The sequence below is a fragment of the Muntiacus reevesi genome, chromosome 10 (assembly GCF_963930625.1).
Source record: "Muntiacus reevesi chromosome 10, mMunRee1.1, whole genome shotgun sequence".
Lineage (NCBI taxonomy): Eukaryota > Metazoa > Chordata > Mammalia > Artiodactyla > Cervidae > Muntiacus > Muntiacus reevesi.
In genome coordinates this window covers 13,406,909-13,425,988 of record NC_089258.1, presented here as the reverse complement: position 1 = coordinate 13,425,988, position 19,080 = coordinate 13,406,909, and the positions used below count along the sequence as shown (strand labels likewise).

Here is a 19,080-nt window from a genome sequence, read left to right as displayed (position 1 = left end):
CGCTGCGGGGAGGGAGGGGCGCTGCAGACAAACGTCACTGGCGTGCGTGGGGAACACTTGTAGTGTTCCGGCCACACTGGGTTTGCCCCCGCTCACGGGTGTATGCTTTCCCCGTCTACACTGCTCAGGCTCCTGGGTGCTGTATAGGGAGTGGGCCCTGCGCTGCGTGCGGTTCCAGTTCTCGGGTACTACACAAAAGCGCGGACTCGGTTGGGCCTGCGTTTTGTGCCTTCCCCACCCGAGCAGCTCAGGCAGCCAGGAGCTTGACGGGCGCACTCTCCCGGGTGCGGTGCGCCTTCACCCCTCCGCGGTCCCAGCCTCAGTTTCCGCGCGCGCCGGTACAGTGCATTTGCCTTGTGTCTGTTCTCAGGAGCTGGCCTCTAGCTGCGACCCTCCCAGCCAATGTCGACCATCCTGAATCTCAGGAAGTCTTTGGTTAGAAACTAAAGGCCTGTTTGCAGTTTGGTAGGGGGTGCCGTCTCTGGGTCTGAGTTTGCCCTTTCCCCTCCCCCCTGCCTCCTGCCTCTGGCGGGGGATGGGCCGGTCGGCAGCCGGCTAGCTCTTCTCTGGAATTGCTCAGTCCCTTTATTCTGAGAACGGCCATGTTCCGGTTGGTTAATTTTCTCTCTCTCTCTTGCTATCCTACAGTTTAATTTGCTATCTCATGTTAGCGCCCTCCGATTGCCGTCAGGGCATTCGGGCCTGGTCCTTACCCTAAGCAATGCCGCCCGCTCCTCTCCGTTCCGCCCCCACTTGCTGGTGGCAGATGCGAGCGTCTGGGGTACTTTTCTGCTGGGAGTTACTTTTAGGCATGTAATCTGTGGGTTTTATTTATTTTTCCTCCCAGTTAGATTGCCCTCCAAGATTCGAAAACTTTCCCCAGACCCGCCAGCGAGAGGGTTTCCTGGTATTTGGAAACTTCCTCTGTTACGACTCCCTTCCTGGGACGGGTCTCCGTCCCTAGCTCTTTTGTCTCTCTTTTTATCTTTTATATTTTGTCCTACCTCCTTTCAAAGATGATGGGCTGCTTTTCTGGGCGCCTGATGTCTTCTGCTAGTGGTCAGAAGTTGTTTTGTGAAGTTTGCTCAGCGTTCAAATATTTTTTTTGATGAATTTGTAGGGGAGAAAGTGGTCTCCCCGTCCTATTCCTGTGCCATCTTGGCTCCTCCCCTCCAAAACAACTTTAAAAAGAACAAAGTTGATCTACTAACACTAATTGATTTGAGGACTTATTTTAAACTGATAAGAACAGATACTACACTTGATCTTAGCCAAAAGGCCGAGAAGCGATTGAGGACTTATTTTAAAGCTATAAAAATAAAAATATAGGGTATTGATGTAAGATAGACAAATCGATCAATGGGGCAGAATAGGGAGTCTAGAAATTAGATGTACACATACATAGACAACAGATTTTTCAAAGGTTCAAAGGCAATTTAGTGGAGAAAAGATGATGCTGAACAATTGGGCATCCATAGGCAACCAATTGAACTTGGATCCATGCTTTGCACCACATATAAGAATTAATTCAAAATGTATCTTAGACCTAAAGATAAACCAAAAAGTATAAAATATCTGGAAGAAAACATAGAAGATAATCTTGTGGTATTGGGCTAGTAAAAGATTTGATTTAGATATAGCAGTAAAATATAGTCCCTAACACATAAAATTGATAATAGGACTTAATCAAAACTAAAAACTTCAGCTCTTCAAAATGCCAGGGGAAACACTGACTGAAACCGCCCACCCTGGCCAGGTACCATAATAACCATTTGTATGAGTTATTTTATGACCAGAGGTCCTGGTAAGGAGCATGGAACTAAGAAGCCAACAGCAACTGGAAGAATTTGGGAAAGGTCAAAAGAAGAAGCCACACATCCTACCAACCTCCTGGAATCCTTGCTGGAATCCACCTTGGCCGAGTGATGTGAGTACCACCAGGAAGAACCCTGAGTCACAGTGATTGGCCAGAGACAACTTGGAAACTAATTCCATCACCATCACCATAAAACCAGAGGCTACAAGACCAATGGAAGATTGGATTCCCTCTCCAGTCTCCTGGAGTCTGCCATTTGCCTTTCTGCTTCCTGTCTCAGGAGTGCCTCTCTACCCATATTCAGTAGATACGGACTCGTCTTCAGGAGAGACCTCCCCACCCACAACGTGGCCAGTAGGTGATGGGCTCAACAATGCAACTGCGCCAGCAGGCGACAAAACACAACCCAGGCACCCCTTCCCAAAAAAGTCTCTTGCTCTCTCAGCAACCTGTGTCTCTTCAGGCAATTCATTGCTGAGCGTTAGACAAGAGCCCACTCTCAGGTCTTGTAAGGGGTACGTACCCCTTCCTGCAATAAAAAGACACTGTCAAGAGAATGAAAAGAGAAACCACAACCTGGGATAAAGTGTTTGCAAATCATATATTTGATAAAAGGCTTGTATGTGGAATACTCAAAGAATGTTCATCAGAGAATGACAGTCAACCCAATTTTAAAAAATGGGCAAAAATGTGAATAGACACTTAACTGAGAAAGGCATACAGTTGGTAGGTAAACACATAAAAAGATGCTCAATGTCATTGTCATTACAGAAATGCTAGTTTAAATTACAATATATTTAATGTAACCAGTTAGAATGGCTGAAGTTAAAATTATTAACCAAATGTTGGTGAGGAAGTAGATGAATGCAACTTTCATACATTTCTAGTGGGGACAAAATGGTACAATAGCTTTGGGAAACAGTTTGGCAATTTCTGAAAAATTAAATATACACATACCATATGGTCCAACCATCCCAACCCTAGATATTTTCCCAAGAGAAATGAAAACATTTGTGCTCACAAATGTTCATAGCAGTTTTATCTGTAACAGACTCAAACTGGGAACAGCCCATATTTCTCAACAGGTAAATAGTTTGTTTATGGTATATCAGTACAATGGAATGCTACTTAGCAATAAAAAGAGATTATTGATACTAGCAACAATGTAGATGAATCTCAAAATAATTATTACATGTAACAGAATAGAAGAAGGGTGCATACTGTATGATCCCATTCACATGAAATCCTAGAAAATACAAACTAATTAATCTAGAACAATGAAAAGCAAAGTGGTTGCCTGAATATGTGTGTCTTCTCTTGCATAGATTGTAAAGGTCATGAGGAAATTGGGGGGGCAATGATATGTTTATTATTTTGATTGTGAACTTATTTCTACACATGTCAAAGTTTATCAAATTGTGTGTTTTAAATGTATGCAATTTATTGTTTATTAAATATACCTCAACAAACTTTTTATGAAAGGAAGATCTTGTTAGGGTCCTTACTTCGTGAGGTTCTCCAATAGCAGCAGGAAGAAGGGATCTAGAGCAGAATCTGGTGACAAAGCAGCCCTTGGTCATTTGGCTGGTGGCACACACACCCGGGAGCACCTCCCAGGGACCCAGTACCCTTCAGTGCCTGCTAAGGCAAGAAAATGTTCCAAAGGATGGCTCTGACTGTATCTGAGTTATAATTAAAGTTGCAAATAACCCAAAATGAATAAAGACTTCCCAGCTAATGTGTCACTTCTAATTTAATCTAATTGGTCTCTGGATGAGAGCTTCAGCCTTTCTCAGAGGCAAAATTTTCCAAATGAAGTGACTTTAAACTGCTAAGTAATTGCAAACTAGGGGGCTTCATCACAAGAACAACTGTTATTGTTCCTTGATTACTTGCACAATTGGATTGTTTGCTCATTACCATTAGACCCCCTGGGACTCTGATGTAGCGGCCCTTACAGCACATGAAATATTTTACAGGACCGACTGGAAGGGAGAGTTCGCCACAGCAGATTGGCCCGAAGCAGTTGATTTTCTGAGTTATCTTGATTTACCTTGATTTTCTGAATATTTGGAAAATCTTAAAACCTATTTCAGGCTTCCCTGGTAGCTCAGTGGTAAAGAATCCACCTGCAGTGCAGGTGACAGGGGTTCAGTCCCTGGGTTGGGAAGATCCTCTGGAGGAGGAAATTGCAACCCACTCCATATTCATGCCTGAGAAACCTCAAGGAAAGAGGAGCCTGATGGGCTACAGTCCACGGGGTTACAAAAGGAATCAGACATGACTTAGCGACTAAATAATAACAACAACAAAGCCCATTTGCTGAAGAAATGAACAGCCTGTGCCACTCACTCAAATAACTTCCAACCTACTATCCTTATGTTTGGAAACATCAATCTTTACTTAGCCCGGGGATCTAGGTTATGAGCTCTGAGGTTGTCCCATGGAATCAGTATCTCAATTGTCCAATAGTTTTGAGGTGTAGCCAGTTATACCTGGGGAGGCTGCTGGAGCAGAAATGAGTGGAAAAGAAGATTTCTATTTTAGACCATTTCTCATCAGCTGTGTATGTGGACATGTGATTGGACCCCTCTGAGACACAGGCAGAGAGAACTGGTGGAAAAACTATTCACCTGCTGCTCCAGTGCTCAGTGGCTCATTAGCAGGCAAATCTTTGTACTGCTTTCATTCCCTCCTCTTGAGCAGTAACTGCTACTTCAGAGAGTTGCTATCATTACTGAACATGATCAGCTATGTGAAAACATTTCGTACTTGCTAAAAATGGTCTTTTTGTCCTCTGCAAAATGAAGGAATTTAATCAGAGGATTTGAACAGTCCCAGTATTAATTCCCTGTGTCCGCCATAACAAAGTACCATAAATTGGGTGACTTAAAAATACAGAAATGTATTCCCACACATTTCTGGAGGTTAAATCTGAAATCAGGGTGTTGGCAGGGCTATATTTCCTTTGATGGCTCTACGGGAGAAACCCTCTTTGACACTTAGCACTTGTGGGAGGTCCCAAGTGCTCCTTGGCTTCTGGCTAAATCTCTCTAGCCTCTACCTCTGTCTTCAGAATGGGAAGTGACAGGAACTCTCATATATTGCTGGCAGGAATGCAAAATGGTACAGCCTCTCTGGAATGCAGTCTGCAGGTTTCTTACAAAACTAACATACTCTTGTCATACAAACCAGCAATCATGGTCTTTGGTATTTACTTAAAGGGGCTGAAAAGTTATGTCCACACAAAAACCTGCAGAATGATGTTTAGAGCCACTTCAGTCATTATTGCCAAAACTTGGAAGCAACCAAGAATGTTTAAATAAACTGTGGTTCTTCCAGATAATGGGATATTATTCAGCACTAAAAAGAAAAGAGCTATCAAGCCACAACAGATATGGAAAAAACTTGAATGAATATTATTAAGTGAAAAAAGCTAATCTGAGAAAGCCACACTGTGTATGATTCCAATTATGACATTTGGGAAAGGGGAAGACTATGTAGACAAGAGATCAGTGGTTGCCAGTGGCAAGGTTGTGAGGAGAAATAAATCAGAAGAACAGAGAGGATTTTTAGGGCAATGAAAATGTTCTGCATGACATTATAATGATGAGCATATGTCATTATACATTTGTCCAAACCCATTGAATGTACAACACTAAGTGTGAACCCTAATGTGAACTATGGATTTTGAATGATGATGTGTCATTGTCGCTTCATTTTGGGAAACAAAAGCACCATTCTAGTAAGTGAGGCTATGTATATATGGGACAGAAGGTATTTGGAAAAATCTCTATACTTTCCTCTCAATTTTGTTGTAAACTTAAAACTTCCGTCTAAAAAAAAATTTTTTTAACATTTTTTATTTGGCTACACTGGGTCTTAGTTGCAGCACGAGATCTTTGATCTTTGTTGTGCTATGTGGGACCTTTAGTTGTGCCATGTGGGGTGTAGTTTCCTGACCAGGGATTGGGAGCACAGAGTTTTAGACCCTGGACCATCAGGGAAGTCCCCCCAAATAGAGTCTTCTTGAATATATGAAGTGATTTGGCATAGGAATCTGGAGCTTCAAGGGGTGATCTGGGATGGAGATTGGAGTTTAGAAGCTGTTAGAAAATAGATGGTAATTAAAGCCATGGACTGGCCATGGAAAATACCTGAGAAGGTCCATGAAGAGCTCCAGAGGGGCAGAAGATTAAGCAGAAGGGTGTGTGACCAAGGAGCCAAGGGAGTGTTGCAAGAAAAAGGGTGCAGTCGACAATGTCTAATATTCCTGAGAAGTCAAGAGGAGAACTGAAAATGTACTCTGAGTTCAGCAACATGGAAAGTTATCAGTAACCCTGGCAAGGGTTCATTAGATGAGCAAGTGTGAACAAGTAGGTGTCAAAGTTAACCCACAGTAGGGTGTGAAAATGAAGCAAGTTTTTATACTCATTGATCTTTTTTTACATTTTCTTGAGACTTGACTGTGAAATGGTAGTTGGAGAGAAGTAAGGGGGTTAAGGGAAGGATTTTGCTTGTTTTTCTTTTAAGATGTAGGGTTTGTATATGTTCATGGACAATGAGACATATCCTTTTGTGAGGAGGTAGCTGAATAGCAAGAAGGAGACACTCCACAGTGGGGCAGGGCTTGCTGAGAAGGGAGGCAGCTAGGCTTCAAGGCTCAGAGGCAGGATTGGGCTTTAGGAGGAAGGAAAGAGGGTCAGATTAGAGGCAGATGTAGTTAGATTTCTCATTTGGGCAGGAGAAGTTGAAGAGCTCCTAACTGAAGCTTTTATTTAATCATTGAAGTTCGAGGTGAGGGGCTGAACATTTGAGAAAAGGTGAGTGAATTGATTGGAGAAATGTCCAACTGTGTGTGGATTTATGAACCTATGGTGTGACAGTTGGCATGACTCTCTCCAGCGGAGTGCCCAGAGGGGAGAGAGAGCAAGTAGCTGGGTTTATCCTGGCAGAGGTGGTGAAAAGGCTGGAAGGCAAGGAGATATGAGTATTGCCAAGAATGCCATTGAAATGATGCCTTGCATGATCAGCACTGGAAAAGGAAGGCTGGAACAAAATTGCTGGTGGAGTAGGGAAAAGTAGAGGATGATGACCAAACCCAAGTTCACCCCTCCCTTCCTCTGTGAACACTTCCCCAGTTACCTCATGGAGAAATGAGTCTGGCTTCCTTCTGGTTCCTGAGGCATCCATGGGTGTATCATCCCTCACCTGATATAACAGTTATTTGTATTTATGACATTCAACAAACTTTTATTGCACCTACTATCTGCTGTCAAAGAATAATGCAAAGACCATCAGAACCATACACAAATAACAACAACAACAAGAAAATAATGCTGAGGTTTTTTTTTTCTTGCAAGGGAGGTGAAGAAATTCACTGGCATATTTTCTGGGAGGAGAAAATTCAGATTTTTCACCTGAGGAATTAGGAAAAATAGGTTTTGTGGTGGTTATGCTAAATAAGGATGGATGCATGTACCCTGGAAAGGACATCTTAGAAAAATACAATACAATACAACCAACACAATACAATACAATAATACAAAATACAATCAATACAATATAATAATATAAAATATAATCAATACAATAATACAAAAATACAATATAATACAATGCAATACAAAAAAATACAATACAATCCCCTGTGTATTGGTCCCAAAAGAGTCTGCAATGAGTTCTACTACAGGTCTAGCCTCCTGAGTCAGTTAGAACCAGTTGAGGTGAAGCAGCATTCCATTGTCATCTCTCCTCCGCAAGTGCTGCTCTAAGTGAAAACATTATCCTTTTACAGCACGATGTGTTGTTCTGTGTCCTGGGTCAGCAAGGGCAGCTCCTGGCCTCCTTGGAGCTTGGAGCTTGGAGCCCAGTGTGGAGGGCAGAAAAAGAACAGAACATAGTAATAAGTGGATGATGGAGGAGGTCCAAAGGGCAGTACGGGCCCACAGGAGGGTAGCTGACCCAGCCCCTAGTGAACTGGGACTCAGAGACCTCTCTGGTGGCCAAGGATTACCAGGGCAAGTGAGAGAGGGGTGGACTGTTTCAGGCAGGAAAACAGCAGATGGCCCAGCATTGAGACTGGAAAGAGACAGGCCTCAGGCAAGACCTGACCTCCACAGATCCTGGAAGCCAGACAGTATACAGTAGACCCTAAGGCACTCCCCCCGCTGCTTAGCTGTGTGACCTGGGGGAACTACTTAACGTCTCCAAACCACAGTTTCCTCATTAAGTGGAATGAGTGAAATCATAGCTGTGTTTACTCATAAGGGTGTGTGGGATCAAGTGAGACAATCTGTTTAAAACCATACTTTGCACAATGCTAGGCATAGAATGAGCACTCAACAAGCATTAGCTGTTATTAGTACTCTGAGTCAAAGAATGTAAGAGAAGGAAGAAATTTTGCAAACACTTTTAGTTTCACCTCCTTATTTTAGAAATAAGGAAGCTCCGTCCAAAGAGACTAAGTGACACTCATAATTAAGATGAGCTGGTTTTTAGCAGAGTTGGTCCTGGAATCTGAGTGTTCTCCTTCATGGTCTCATCCCATGAGATGGAATCATGTTTAGTGCTAGGGTTCAAATTCCAACTCTGGTACTTCTTTCTGTACGGCATTAGACAGAAGAGTAAATCAGTCTAAGCTTTATGTAAATGAGTTAAGAATCTCAGGAGATTGTCTTAGGGATTAATCAGAGACAGGTGGTAGGGACACATTCAAGAAACCCAGTCCATGGATGTTTCATTATGCCGCTTTTCTGACCTTTCTGCTATTTTGCTAAAATGATGGCAGTATCACTACCTGGGGCATAGATGAGTGCCCAGCTGGATGGTGAAATGGTCAAGACCTCCCTGTGCAGTCTTTGGTCCAGGACAGTGGCCTTGAAGAGCTTGTCAGGTTTAGTAGGTGCAAATTCATTGTCACAGAGGGAGCTCCAGGACCAAATGCACACAGAAGTGTAGGAGACTGTTTTGGGGAGTGAGGCAGCTGGAGTGCGGGAGAGGGTGAAGGGGGGAGTTGAGGCGTGGGGTTTAATAATGTGCAGTGGTGGTCTTAAATGTCCTACTCAAGAGCTGACGTTTTTCCCCTGCCAATAGGGAGCATTGAGAGATTCTAGAGTGAAGGAATGACAAGATCTGAGTAACTTCAAGAGTATTAAAGCATTAAGGGTAGAGGATGAGAGGATGGGAACTGGCAAGAAGTGGGGAGATGGGAGAGCTGTTTCAGAAGCAGAATGATTGAGTGTGAGGACCCAGCAGTGCCAAGATTAGCCCCAGGAGTTTGGATTCCTGGGCCACAGTCACCCTGAGATTACAGGCTTGCATGGTCAGAGAGCTGGCGGTGCCATCTTGCTTAAATAGTGCTCAGGGTCCTGGATTTATTCCACATGGTGTCTGAAGTGTGGGGGCCTCTGCGTAGCTCAGTTACCTACATGCCTAATTCATTACATGTCCCCTTGGAAGCCTTTATGCAGTCAAGACCCTGGGAGTAGAAGGGCTTGCATTCTCAGGAAACAAAATTACAGAATAAATGATACAAAACCATCTCAGGGAGCAAAGAATGCCAGGAAGTGCATTAAACAGGGCAAGGAGGTACAAACTGATCATAGGAAGATTTCTTAGGAAATGACCTTTGATTCAACTGCTGGGCTGCATGCACTCAGCTGTGTCTGACTTTTTGTGATCCCATGGACTGTAGCCTGCCAAGCTCCTCTGTCAATGGGTTTTTCCAAGCAAGAATACTGGAGTGCGTTGCCATTTCCTTTTCCAGGGGATCTTTCTGATCCAGGGATTGAATGTATGTCTTCTGCTTTGGCAGGTGGACTTTTTGCCATTGAGCCACCAGGGAAGACCCTTTGATTCAATACTGAACAACAAAAGGAATGGGGCAAATGAAGAGCTTATAGAAGAATAAGCAAAGAGGGTAGCAGGTGTAAAGGTCAAGGTAGAAATGGGCTGGAGTATTCAAGGAACAGGACTTCCTAGATGGCAATAGTCATTAAGAACCCACCTGCCAATGCAGGAGACATAGGAGAAATGAGTTCAATCCCTGGGTAGAGAAGGTCCCCTGGAGGAAAGCATGGCAACCCACTCCAGTATTCTTGCTTGGAGAATTCCAAAGACAGAGGAGCCTGGCAGGCTACAGTCCATAGGATCTCAAGGAGTCAGACACAACTGAAGTGACAGAGCACATACACTCACACATTCAGCGAACAGTAAGAAGGCCAGGGTGGCTAGAAGGGGGGGAGGGGGGAGGGATGAGGAAGAGCCATAGGAGATAAGGCTAGAAAGAGAAGCAACAGCCAGATGATGAAAGGCCTGAGAATAAACTGTAGGGGGTCAAGTCAAAAGCTGAAAGAGGTTGATTCAACCTCTGCTTGATTGCCTGTCAAACGTGTGAAGATTCTGTCATATTCCTCATAAATCTTTACTTTTCCACCACATAGTTTTAGCTCCTTCTATTGTTCCTCATATTATATTTTCAGTTCCTCCAATGGCTCCTATATGGCAAGGCCCTGTAGCTCTTCATGTTCTTCTCTGACCTTCTGGCTCCATGAAACTCCTCCTACACCATGCTCCATTGTACAATTGCTTCTTCTCTCCTGTTCATCCCATGACCTAGGGATCCATTCTCCTACCTAGAAATTAGCCTACTTTTCTTACCCCCGCTGATAGTAAATAGGCTAATGATTGCAACAGCAGGATGGAGCCCAAAGTGGAGGAGAGGGCTCAGCCAGCCCTGTGGGGACCTCTGAAGCTGGGTTGACCCATCAGAGTAGTCTGAAGGTGGGGCAGGGGGGCCAGAACTTCTATCCCCCTGTCAACCTATCATTGGCTCTAGGCTGCTATGGGAAAGGTCATGGCACAGGAGAAGTGGCTCTCTTGTGTCCAGGAAGTAGTTCCAGGAGCTGGAGAACAAGTTCTTTATCCTCGGTGAGGAACTGGATGACATACTATAGCATCCACTATCTTAACCAAGAAGACTAGGAACTGAGGTGAGGCAAGGGTCTCTCTGTATCTCTCAGCTTCCCTTTCCTCTCTGTGTCATCACTCAGACCCTCTCTTCCCTTGGAGGAAAGTGTATGACCAACGGTATTTCCAGACTTATGTTCTATCAGCTTAGATTTACCCACTGGTTCCAACAAAAATCCAATGTTGAAATCTTACTGGTCCAGATAAGTGATCACTCCTCAGGCAATGATTGTCATTACAGGGATAACACTGGATCTGCTCTAATTTATTTATTTACTTTAATACTTTTATTTATTTTTTATCTTTGATTGTGCTGGGTCTTCATTGCTGCGTGTGGGCGTTCTCTAGCTGTGAGCGGGGGCTACTCTTCATTGTGGTACACAGGCTTCTCATTGTCGTGGCTTCTCTTGTTGCAGAGCACAGGTTCTAGGGTGCACAGGCTCAGTAGTTACAGCTTCTGAGACCTAGAGCACAGGGTCATTAGTTGTGGTACACTGGCTTAGTTGCTCTGTGGCCTGTGGACTCTTCCCAGACCAGGGATCAAATCCATGTCCCTTTCATTGGCAGGCAGATTCTGAACCACTGGGTCATCTAGGAATCCCTCTAATTTATTTTGAAAATGCAAATAATTATGAACATTAGCACTTTGCCTGTTTACAGGTCGAATGAAATACATCAATAAAAGCAAAGCACATGAACATTAATAAATGGTCAATCTACTGCTGTGGTTAGGATTTAGATAGTTATCGAGGGTTGGTATCCAGGATTGAACATTCTGGAGCCCAAAGGAACAAGAAATAGCATAAGAAAGCTGAGTTGAATTTGAGGGGCAGTGAGTCAATCACGTTCACAAGGTGGATGATTTTAAAAAAAATAATATCTGTTCATTTGGCTGCATCAGGTCTTAGTTGTGGCATACAGGCTTTTCTAGCTGTGGTATGTGGGCTTAGTTGCTCTGCAGCATGTGGGATCTTAGCTCCTCCACCGGGGGTTGAAAGTGTGTCCACTGTATCACAAGGCAGATTCTTAACCACTAGACCCCCAGGAAAGTCCCCAAGGTGGAAGGTTTTGATGGGAGAAGAATAGTCAGCAAGTCTGGAGAAGAGCATTTCATATAAAAAGACAAACACTAGTTAACTCTTTGCTCCTTGGGCAACTTTTCAGGAGAAACACCGCAGAATGCTAAAAGCAGGGGGAAGGGCCTTGGAAAAGAAATATTTCATTAAATATAAAACTTGAAGTATAAAGACTAATATTTTGGGCCTAGCAATGGGTAATAGTAGCTCTATTTAAGTGTTTGTCCCCTTATGTTCCAGACATTTAGTCCCTTGGGATCTCAGATTTGCTGGGAGGTAAAAGGCATCTAGTCCAGCCCAGCCCAGCCCTCCTGAAGTTTATTCCCTTGGAAACTATCTCGAATAAGAGGTGAAATGCTCAGGACTGGGATGGGGCAGGCCTGCTGGATTCTGAATGCCAGCTCTCCCCAGCCTGGAGACCTTAACCAGTTACCCTATCTCACTAAACACAAGTTATTTGCCTGTAAAGTAGGATGGTTGTTTCAGTTCAGAGGGGTGTCATGATGGCAGAGTGCTCAACTCCCAGCTGGACAGAGAGGACACACCAAGTACATGAAAGCTCAATCTGTTGCTTCCTGTCACCCACGATGAAGGGAAGCCCACCGCTGACAAAGGTAACCATCCCCTTAGATATAGGCCACTTTGCATGGTGGTCAGGTACACAGACTCTGGAGCTAGATGGCCTGGGTCTAGAGGCCTATATAGGTTACTTACCTCACTGAGTAATATTTTGTTCACCTGTTAATTGGGGCTAGTGATTGTAGCCACCTTATAAGATTACACAGTGATGCGGATACAGAGTTTAAGAGCCACCATGTTCATCCTACAGTAAGTATCAATATGTGCTATGTAAGCTTTGTTATGTGAATAGTGATAGCACTGCTGATCTGAGGAAGACAATACTCAAGACAGTGTTGGTTGGAAAGGAGAGTTTGGTTTATTCAGGAGGCCAGCAACCTGGGGAAAAGGCAAACTCGTATCCAAGAACAACTCCAAAGATTCTGCTCTACCATGAAAGTTTTTAAAGGAAGAATCATTTAGGGAGGTGACCAGAGCCTTCATTATCCTCCACTGTGTGCAGGCTCCCTTCTGGTTGGTTGGTGGTGAGCTAACAGGGTGGTATTTCCAGAATCTTGGGCTTAGCCTGATGTTACCATCCTCTACTTGGGTAGGGACCTTAATTCCTACAGAAGAAAGCCAAGATATTCTTGTGTATTTTACTTGAGGAGGATCCAGAACCTTGCCCCACGGCTGCACTACTGTTTCTTGACTGCTCCCCCTTCTTTCTGTGTTCCCTCCCTCTGTTGTTGTTCAGTCACTCAGTTGTGTCCAACTCTTTGCGACCCCATGAACTGCAGCACGCCAGCCTTCCCTATCCTACACTATCTCCTGGAGTTTGCCCAGATTCATGGCTATTGAATCAGTGATGCTGTTCAACCATTTCATCCTCTGTCACCCCCTTCTCCTCTTGCCCTCAATCTTTCCTAGCACCAGGATCTTTTCCAGTGAGTTGGCTCTTTACATCAGGTGGCCAAAGTACTGGAGCTTTAACTTCAGCATCAGTCCTCCCAATTACTATCCAGGGTTAATTTCCTTTTGGATTGATTGGTTTGATCTCCTTGCCGTCCAAGGGACTCTCAAGAGTCTTCTCTAGCCCCACAGTTTGAAAGCATCAATTCTTCAGCACTCAGCCTTCTTTACGGTCCAACTCTCACATCCATGACTTCTGGAAAAAACATAACTTTGACTGTACAGACTTTTGTCAGCAAAATAGTGCCTCTGCTTTTTAATACACTGTCTAGGTTTGTCAAAGCTATAGTTTCTTGCCTGCTCCTCCTTTGTTTCTGCATTCCCTCCCTTATTTGATTAACAACTATTTGAATCTGCCCTTTGGAATTCAGGGAAGGTCAAGGAGACTGACTGAAGCTTTCTTCCTACCAACAAGAAATGGAGGACATGGAAAGGATGTGTACCCAGGAGGGCCCTACAGGGTCCTGTTCTGTTTCAACAGCTGTTGCTTTTATACAAAAGCAGAAGAAAGTTCCCTTGTTATCAGTAAGGGGCTAAAAGGACATGGAAATGGAGATTCAGACTGTATTTGCCTGTTGCACAGTTATGTCCCATCCATCATGTTACTGACCTTGACTAGCTCTTTTCTGAGTCAGAGCACATAAGCTCATCACCTGGGTGTTAGCCAGAGTCAGGAAGGTGCACGAGGAGGACAGTGGGCACTTCCACAAACAGGATCCCTCCCTCCTGCCTCCACCTATGCCCGGCAGAGCTGCTCCTTGCTTGCTGCAACAATTTCTCCTCCTTGATCATCACAAAACACACTGACCTTACACAACACTGGATGTAAATGGCATGTGTGTGGCATTACCAATTTTGTTACAGTTCTTCATCCTGTGAACAAGTAGTGATCACTGATCTCCTCACTCAATTTTGTGTCAGAGGCAGGACGTTGAGAAGTAACAATCTGGGTGATCACTTACCACCCCTGCCACCCATCCCCTGAAATGAAGGTACTTCTGCTTGTTCCCCCAAACCACAAGGCAGCTAGTGCAACAGGGAGGTGGCCTCCCATCTTGATAATCTATTTACAAAAACTTTTAAGCATCCTCCTTAGGTTTAAGAAATTCCTTAACCTCAGCTCTAAGACATGGAGGCCATTTCCCCCCGCCTCAGAATCCAATTGTTTGGAAATAGTTGAATAGTCTCTTAAGGGGCCCCACAGTCTTAAGTAGGACTCCTAAAGCCATTTTTTTTTTAGTTCTTTCTACTGGACCTACAGCCCACAGAGCTGGGTTTACTTTCTCTAAGATTTTTGTTGTTCCATCACTAAGTCATGCCAGATGCTTTGTGACCCCATGAACTGCAGCACACCACACTAGCTTCCCCATCCTTCACTATCTCCTGGAGTTTGTTCAGATTCATGTCCATTAGTCAGTTATGCCATCCAACCATCTCATCCTCTGTTGCCTCCTTCTCCTCTTGCCCTCAACCTTTCCCAGTATCAGGATCTTTTCCAATGAGTCGACTCTTCACATCAGGTGGCCAAAGTATTGGAGCTTCAACTTCAGCATCAGTACTTCCCGTGAATATTCAGGGTTGATTTCCTTTAGGAATGACTGGTTTGATCTCCTTGCTGTCCAAAGGACTCTCAAGATATGGGCCACTAAGTTTTCAGGTTCTGTTATATCCTCTTCCAGGGCTAGTGAAAGCTGTTTTCCTCCCTCCTGAGATATATGCCCATTCATAATGAAACAAGAGGGGAAGGAGTCAAGGCATGACTTTTGAAAGCCTGACATAGCCACAGGACATGAAAAACAAAACAAAACAAAACTGGTTAGAACCAACTAGGTCCAAGATGGTGGAAGATTTGACTTCCAGTAGAGCTTGAGACTCGTTATATGCTTATTGTAATACATTAGCATGCTAAATGACACAGTAACCAGTGCCATGACTGTTCAGAGGCTAAGCACAAAAGACCAAAAAGTGTACATTAGCACAATTCCTGGAAAACCCCAACTCCTTCCCCAGGATTAGTTAGCATAATTCTCCCACTCATTAGCCTTTGAAATTACTCAGCCCACAAAAGTAACCATGCCACATTTTGGCATGTTTTGCCTTCTGAGATGGCCCACACTCTGTCTGTGGAGTGTGTTTTTAATACACACTAAATAAATCCACTTCTTACCTCTTACTTTGTCTCTTATTAAATTCTTTCTGCAGTAGACATCAAGAACTTGAGCTCCATTAAGTCCTGAGATCAAGTGTGTGATCTCAATTTAAAAGAAGCCAGGTTCGAGTCTCAGCCTGTAGGTGGAAGTCCCAATCTGGCTTCCAACTGGGTTTGAGTCCTGGCACACAGGTTCAAGTCCCAATCAATGTTGCATGGTTTCAGTTAGGTCAGAACTTACAGAGACTTTTACTTGAAGGGTCCCATTTCACATGCCACTGGTTCTTTTGTTAGATCTGCCCAATGCCCCTTTAACAGCACACTCCTGTTGGAACATTCTTCCTTTCAGGGTGGTCAAGACTGAGCAGAAATGGCTTCAAGAACTATTAAAATTTCTACTTTTTCTTCTTCCACTTCTTAGACAACCCGGGGCTCCTCTGGGGAGATCGGGATCATATCCCAAGGAGCCAACTAGGGAGCCTGTCAGTGCTCCTCTGCTTGTGGCCCCTTGCACTCTCCATGGCCCTCCTTCACAGAGGACAATCGGGGCATTCCCTTCTACTTACTGTCTTTATTCTTGCTGAAGCACCTTGACTGGGCCTGCACCTTGGTCCCTCAGCATCTTCATCTGCACTCATCCATCAGTGCCATGGGTTACTCATTGTGGCCTAGGGGCAACAGCCAGGAGAGTGGCTTGTGTCTTTAGCGACTTGTCCTCCTTTACTTCCTCAGCCAATATCTGGGTTATTGAACACTCCCAACAGAAATACTCACCAAGTGAGAGTTTGGGGGCATTTGGACCCACTGCTACTTTCTGCAACTTCCCTTAGGTGTTGGGGGCCACTCTGAGGTGTAAAGTATAACCGCTGGGTCACTCTCAGGGGCATCTCTATTAAGAGTTGTATACTGTCAGAGGCATTCTCTACCTTCTCTAAGAATGTTGACGGATTTTCATTGCCTCCTGTTGAGTGTTTCTGACTTCTCCCATTTATAGGTCTCCAGCCAGCAGCCTTCGTCCTGTTGAGTAGGAGACTTCGATAATGCTTAAGTCCGACCCTGCCCAGATTCTATGGGATCCCATGTGGGTCAGTGGTGGGCACCACTCCTGTAGCTGGTCTCCAGATCTGGTGATTGGGCTGAGTTTGGTGTTGCTGTAGCCCCATAAGGCACTGTACTAATGGGCTCTTGTATCCACTTTTCTAACCTTTTGCAATAAAGATCCAACTGCAGGATGGTGTTACAATTTAGAGACCTATCTTCTGGCCACTTTTCTTGATTTTCTATTGAGTATTGGGGCCAGGCAACATTCCTGAGAAACGCCATCTGGTATTTTGCATGGGTCAATACCCAAAAGATTTCCAATTTACAATACATTCCAACGAACAACAGTTGGGAACAGAAAAGTTGTTTTCCATTCTGATGAACCACAGGGAGACAGCCATTCTCAAAGGCTGACTAATGTGAGTTATAGATACCAGAGTTTGCTTGTCCTGAGCCTGAAGGTAGCTTTTCCTATGGTTGCTAAGGAACTCAATTTCAATTAATTTATTAACAGATAAGACAGTCAGACATTGAAGATGAGACAAACAAGGCAAAAACATAAACTAGAACCCTATGACTCAAACCCAGGGTGAACCCAGACCAACAGCCAAAGCCTCAGAACTCAAACCCCAGTTTAGTAGTCAGCTTCTGCCACCTGGAAGGGTGAGCTAAAGAACCCTATCCACCTATGTGTTCCCTGCACCCAAAAGTCTCTTGTTTCTTATTAAAAAGGGACTCAAATTGCCCCCCACCCCCATCGCAGAAAAAGTGGCTTTTAAACCAGAGGTCTGCAGTTTCCCCCTGGAAGGAATGCAACCTCCCACAGTAGTAGGAAGGGAGTTCTCATTCACAGAGACCTCCGGTTCCTTAGTGGCAGGAATGCAACCTCCCAGTGATAGAAATCAGAACCCGGTCTGGAACCCAGGGTGAAATCAGACACCCAAAGCCAACTGAGTTCTTCTCAAATTCTGCTCTAAAAAGTGAGGCTATCCTGACATCCCCACCCATTGTAGCACCGATTCTGAATTCTACTCACCCTCTGAAGTCTACTGGCATTGAACAGAATTGGGCAGGTGGCCACTTGGCTCACAGAGAATGAGCCAGCGAACAGTCTGAACCAGTAGACACCCAACAGAACAATGTCTGACCAAGAGGACCTGGACAATTTGACCAAGACCAGAAGCAAATTAGTCCACTTCATTCCAGTATAGCCAGCTCTCCTTGTCCCTGGCCAGGGCACATGTCCTACCAGAATTGCCAGAAATTGTACAGAACTCAACGGGTCCATCGTTTGGGATGCTTGTAAGGAGACAAGGGCTAGCTCTCAAAGCAAGGTCTCGCTAATAGCAGATGCTCAATAAATGTAGTTCCATGAATAAGTGCCCTAGGACAGAAGCAATGTGCCTACAAAACCCTCAGGATGTGGCCTCGGAACCTCTGATCTCAGTGTGGTATCTAGGACACCCTTTCCTGGGTCTGTGCACATTTTCTCCGCAAAGTGCAGTTATTGGAAAGGAAGGTCTCCAGCACCAGCAGGACTCTCTGAGGCCCTCCCCCATATCAGCTCCTCTTTGAAGTACCTAGATAATATAGATAACAGTATTTGATGCAAGTTTCCTGAGTTGTTTTGTAAACATGAACCCGGCTCCCTCCACCCCTCCACCATAGAAGAAACTGCCTTCTGCCCCCTGCGCCCGCCCCTCACCCCCAAATCTGCCCTTTAAAAATGCTTTGCCAAAATCCTTTGAGGAGCTGGAGACTTTTCAGGGTATGAGCCAACTTGTTTCCTTGCATGGCCTTGCAACAAACCTTTCTCTGCTCCAAATTCAGACTGTTTCACTGTTTGGCCTTATTGTGGGTTTGGCACAGAAACTCGCATTAACAGGTCCCTTTAATAGCTCTCAGACTACAGGAATCTTGAGAACAGATCTGAATTAAGGATCCGAAACCAAGCCATCGGACAGCGAGGAACAGAGGAAACCAGTCTCTTGAAGTTGGTCAGAAGAATCAGACGACGGGACAAGCAGGAGTGGACAGCGGTCAGGGAGCAGATGGCAGATGACGACGGGGGGTGGGGGGGATGGGGGTGGGGGGGTGGAGCACAGCGGTTAGAGCCTGAACCCCGGAGCAGCCGGGCTGCAGCGCGGGCTTCTCACTCACTAGCCACGCTGCACTGAGATCCGCGCTTAACCTCCCCAACCTTCTATCTTAGCGAGGGAGGGCGGGAATCAGGATTGCACCTCCGTGGCAAGGGCGTTGTGCGGACTGAAAAGGGCCATGGCCCAGAGCAGCGCTCGACCACGCTGGAGGCAGCTGGGCGGAGGCGTGGCGCGGCGACGGCGAGGGAGCGGAGGTGCGGCGGGGGCGGGGCACGGGCGGGGGGAACACCCCGCGGGTGGGGGAGCGGAGCCGGGACGAGGACCCCGGACGCCACAGAGGGTCGGAGAGGGCGGGGCCGCAGCCGGAGGGGCGGGGCCCGGGGCGCGGAGGTGTTCCCG

At 45.2% G+C, this 19,080-nt stretch overlaps 1 non-coding gene across 1 annotated transcript; it reads right to left on the bottom strand.

The window, feature by feature from the left end:
• Positions 1–1,103: 1,103 nt before the first annotated feature.
• On the bottom strand, positions 1,104–1,291 carry LOC136143946 (U2 spliceosomal RNA). The gene has a single exon (XR_010658443.1). It is a non-coding gene; the product is annotated as a U2 spliceosomal RNA (small nuclear RNA).
• Positions 1,292–19,080: the final 17,789 nt, after the last annotated feature.